We start from the raw sequence: 6,000 nt of genomic DNA, 5'->3' as shown, positions 1-6,000 counted from the left end.
CTTTAATATGTTACTGTTAATGCCAGACATCGTGGAATATTGCTTATAAAATTGAAACACTGTTTGAATCTTTCAAAATGTTTAATTCTGAAACAACGTCGGAATATTACTTCGGCAAAATCTTAGCGTGTTTAAAACTTCCCTTCTTAATATTTTGCTTTGAGTTTCTAATGAGTTACATCATATAGTATGCTTCAAAATGTACTTTTGGCTGTGCTCTTAACAAATCGCTTATACAAAATGTGTTCAAATCTAATTGGGCATTTATGATCATTGAGATGATTCCACACCTTCTGTATATGAACATGAGACAATTGTATGTAGATTTAATTTCACCGGTTGGCAAATAATATATGTTTATTGGATATGGGAAAACACAAAACTCAACAGTGCCAATACTTTAATTTATTTTAGTTGTAAACTTAGTTGTATTAAATATGACCAATATTGATTGAAAGACGGTTTGCCTTATATTCAAGCAGCAACGCCTAGATAAAATCAATTTGTAATATATTGATTCGGGATGCAAGACTTGAACCGATTAACCAGTTAACCTTCCGAAACGACCAGACAACCGATTACATTTTCGGGAAAATGTTTAGATGAGAAACACTTTTGATTATGCTTTTTTTCGTGAAAAAACTCGTACGATTTTACGGTTTGCGTGCGATATACTGCCAACTTGCGCTGGCGACTAGTTACAACAATATGCCAAAAGTTCGACAGTAATAAATAACTTGTCAACAAACAAATAAAGGAATCAGTACCTTAGTGGTAATAAACAGTTTGGGACGTTTTGATTTTTAGCGCATTTGTTTGTTTTACTCGCGACCATTTAACTATCAAACTTCGGGGAGTGGGGCTATAAGCGAAAACGTAATTTAAACATTTATCTAACGCGATACAAATCAGTGGGGACTTTGGACGGCTTTAAGTGATTTTTGTCAACCAATAACAAACACAGATTGTTCGAGAGAAAAACGTGTTTATAAGTATTAATTTTATCAAGAATTGCATTCTGAGTAAGAAAACGCGTCGAGTTAATGTCGTATTTTTATTATAAAAAAATAATAATATAATATGCAATTTAACTCATCAAAGATGCCACCACTACCGTCTTACGCAAGTATTGTTAAAGAAAGCAATTTTAATTTATTAATAAACGTAATACATTTATAAACATCAATGAAAAAGTTATTTTTAAAAATCTTTAAAGGAACTACTTGTGCAGTTGCTCAAAAGTTGCGGTACGGTACGTTTAATACCATGTGCGAACATTGTTAACCCAATGTGACATATACGTTTCTTAACACATGTGCATGAGTACAATTGTATATTGTGAATGAAATAATGTTGTATAAGTTAAAACAAGACTAACTATTTTACGGGGACTACACTTGGAGACTTTTCTAACGCAACACCTTTCAAACTTGACATCTCCGTATTGAGTCAATAATTTAACTTTAAAATGTTAGTTGTGATCAGATGACTACAGTTTATGCAAACGCACGATAAAATCATTCAACCGTGACGATATGACGCTTTTGCACGAAGGTACGGTTTCGTTTTTTTGTACTTAAACATGGTAAAACGCGATATAATTCAAGATATATTTTTATTGCATCGTTTTAGGTTGGTTTTTACACCAGGAAAACAATTTTTTTAATTCAAAACACAATATTGCTCGTATAAATACTCAGGAGCGCAACCGCGCAATTAGCATGTTTCAGGCCACCTACCCCACGTGCTTAAGCGTACGATCGTCAAGGATGAACGACTGTGTCGTGAGATAGACTCGGATGAAGTCCAATGATCACATGTACAATTTTAAATCAAAACCTTCAATCATACTTGAGGTATTTAAGCTTGAATAGTATTGCGTTAGAAAAGTCTCAGGCTGCGTGAATTAGGACAGACAGGCCCTTGTAAAAGAGTGGCGAAACAACCCGCACTGATTTATTTTAACCTACGTGGCTTCATTAAGAAAGAGATGTGTACATGTTGTTGTCATTGAGTTATAGGGGCATATACAAGGTATTAGTCACTCGATTTTGTGATATATGTGCCTTATTTCATTTTTACTATTTTACGTTGAACGTTTTTGAGAATTATATTTTTGAAAGTGACGAAGTGATATATTTTTGGTTTTCAATTTCTATTAAATTAGCAGCAATAATCAGATTTGTGTTAAATTATCATTGGTCCAATTTCCATCTTAAGTCTCGCGGTTGTTAAAATGCTGTATCTACAAGTATGGGTTGTGAATATCAACGATTGTAATGAAGTTCCTTTGTCAAACGATTTCTTTGGTACATTTCTTTTGAAAATATTTATGATCGTATGTGTGTAAGCTTAGCCTTTAAATGTACCCTTATCATATAGCATACAAACGACAACATTTGTGTCCCTTCCCTAAATACAATGAGGTACAACACTAATATTCAAATAGAACTACTACATATGGATATCATACGTCACTACGGTTCGATTGGTAACAGAAAACAAAAGTAAAACCAAAGGCTTCTATGTCACCGTATTCCCCTTATGATCAAATAAATCAAACAACAAAAGGCGTTGTATTATTTAAAACAATTAATAATAAAATATTTACGTAAGAGTCTGTTTACGCATTCTAAAGTTGTTGATTGTATGTAGGTGGTAGAGGAATCGAGTCTTTTGGAATCACATAATATTTGCCCATAATAAATGCAATCTGAAAATACTTGAACCAGGAATGGCATATCACGATCTCAAAATATTATGTTTGTTAAGGTTTTTAGCTCGGCGTGTCTTCGTGGTTATGATCCAAGTATGTCGCTGCCATTTCAGCAAATATCGTTATTTGAATTTGCGCGATGTGAAATTCATGGCTTTTTTATTATCCGCCACAAAACCGTATTTTTGTGGTTTTCATTTTAATGCTTCAGTGTATATGTCTGATCTTTAATATGTTGATTGGACGACATTCGTTAAATGTTAAACATGAACATGCATTAGATAACAAAGGCCACATTCATAAGAAATCACAAACGTAAAGGAAAATGAAAAGTATGGCTCTTACATATACATTACATATTTAGAATATATACAACGAATGGCACCGAGTGTTTAGGCATTAAATCCATAAACGAATATGTGTATTCCTAACGGTTTGGTTAAGATGTGTTGATACAATATGTTGTTTTTCACTAAACTCGTTTTGCTGACAGTTCGTATACACTGATATGTTATTGAAATTATCTTAAAATGCAGCTTTTAACATTCATTACCCGATAATCTCTATTAAAGTGTTTGCCTTATCTTCATGAGAATAAAATGACATGTCTTTTTGAAACTTGCATCTGGTTCAATTAAGTTTCGATATATGCATTGAATATTATGTGTTGAAATTTTTTCATTAAATTTCAAACAACATCGACCGGGGACGTCATGAAAATAATTTCGCCAGACATATTTCATAAGTGTATGCGAGCTTTTATGCAAATAAGGAAATCGAACATTAAATTAAAATCCCTGACCTGTTTTCAACCGGGATGTACATAAATTTAGTTGTTTCTGGATATTTATAGCTTATTTTAAACATATGCACTAGCTAAATAAAAACTGATAAAGTTATTAAACAAATGTTCTTCACATATTTACTTTAAGTAGTAATGCACGATTTTTATATGTGTAAAAAGTGTAATATATTGATAAAAATATGTTACAATAACACAAAATTTGCATGAAAAATTATACATTGAAGACGAATTTAGTAAAATGCAGCAAAGACAAATTAGCACCCCGAGGCGATTGAGAAGAAGATATTTTGTACATATTTGGCTATAATTACCGAAGCCATTGTCTTTTTATTATGATTGGAGTAAGTGTTCGTGTTTCGTATGACTAGATATCGTTGCAGTAAAATAAAATGATCCGTACAACTAAGTTTAGATTCACATCGTACATGCATGATACACATGCTGGCGAATTCTACTGTACAGGTATTTTCTTCTTAACTTTTATTTTTATTTATATTGAAATTTATATTGAAATAAATGTATAATAGATTTTATTTAATTTCATAACTATTTGACAAAATCGTGCATACCCACTTTAAATTTAAACACTGGGGACTTTCATTGTACAGTATGTCATTTTAAATACTATTTTTTGTTATTATCTTTTGAACTATAACTTGACAACATTGACCCGACAGTTCTAAACTACTTTCGCATAAAGTCAACCCTTTAATTGTTTCCTTTATGTGCACGAGTTTAATGAAACATGTTTACTAACATAAACTTAGTTGCGATTCACTCCAATCGATTAACATCGTTCCCATAGCGGTATCACATTTAGCCTTTAAAACGGTTCTTCAGTGTATTTATCTAAAGGTAAGCGGCAGATTATTGGCGAGATATCACATGGACTTAATTGCATTTTAGCAATATTCTAAATGTATGAAGTAAACTCCGATGGGGAATCTGTAGACTTGAACATTGATTGCAGCAGATAAGTCACTTATTGCAGCAGACAGGTGTTTTATCATCAATGGTTTTACGGGAAAAGTCAATCATCTAAACAGTTTAGCAATTTACAGCATCACATTAAAACGCAATACGTGCCAACAATCTAAGTCTTTTTATAAAGCTTAAAAGCATCTGTATTTAACATAGCGTGTTATCATTGACCTAAGTTTTGGTCGAATTTTCATTAAGCTGAAAGGTTTGTAAAGGTTGTAGATTGATGTTGGAAGGTGTTTTCGATTTGCAACAAAATGTTTGTGGTATATATCCATTAACGATACAGTATACATCATAAATAAAGACAATGCCATGCAATCTGCGCATTCACCTTTGAACATCACATAATGAGAATCGAAATAGTGCAAGTGCCATCAAGTTATCAATCATGAGATGGGCATAAAAGACACAGACATCGCAGTAATGCTTTGATTAAGTTCTGTATTCCGCTTAAGAATCACTTGTTAGGAATCACATTAGCATTGCATAATGCTAGGATTAAGTCCTGTATTCCGCTAAAGAACCACTTGTTAGGAATCCAGTTAACATTGCATGTATCAGGAACGAGCAAATGCATATATATTTGCAGTGTATCGTCTGAATCTATGGCTGCTTTGTTTAAGATGTATTGTTTATCCAAATTACTAGAAATCATTTAAACTGCACTTTTAAGTTGTTTTTTGATAAACAATAATCCTATAAGCTCACACGTAAAATCTTCTATGCCCTCATCAACTAAACAATGAATAGTTTCTGTTTTTGGTCAAGCTTAAATTTAATAAATCTTGACCGTTATTGTCTGCCTATATCAATAGCCACGTGTTTTTAATATTCAAAATATATTAGATGAATATTGATGCTGCAACAACATAATATCATTTTAACATAACATAGATTAGTAGTAGTATTATACTCAAACGTTGCTTGACAAGTTTATATTGAGACACATAAAATAACTGACATTGCCACGTAAAAAAAACCATGAGCCTTGCACACAACAATACTTTTTTTAATTAACACATTTTTTATGGATTGGTAAATAATATTTCGCGTTTTTCGAATTATATTTTCAGACTTACAGACATTTATTGCTTTCACTCTAATTTACAGATACCTAGTTATGAGACAGAATATTGGTTATATTGATATGTGTAACTATTGACATGTTTTGTTGCTCTTCCCCAAAGCCTACGCAATGGTGTCTATTGTTCGATGAGATTGTTATTTATTTTAATTTATCTAGCCTCAAAGTTTGATATGTTTTTCTGTGTTGCTTCTACAACATTGAGTTCTAAAGTTTCAATTAAAACTTTCATTTTGTTCAAATGCTGATCATTTTCAATAAACATCCTATAAATTATACATTTTTTACTCCTAAACTATTTATGGCTTAGTGTGTGTCGAATTTGGTTTTAACTCCTCTTGTTTTGCACTGACGGTCATAAGACTTTACACGTATGTTTTGTTATTGTAAATAACACTGGTTAATTGCATT

This window comes from Dreissena polymorpha, chromosome 3 (genome assembly GCF_020536995.1).
Source record: "Dreissena polymorpha isolate Duluth1 chromosome 3, UMN_Dpol_1.0, whole genome shotgun sequence".
Taxonomy (NCBI): Eukaryota; Metazoa; Mollusca; class Bivalvia; order Myida; family Dreissenidae; genus Dreissena; species Dreissena polymorpha.
Note: the sequence above shows the minus strand (reverse complement) of the source record.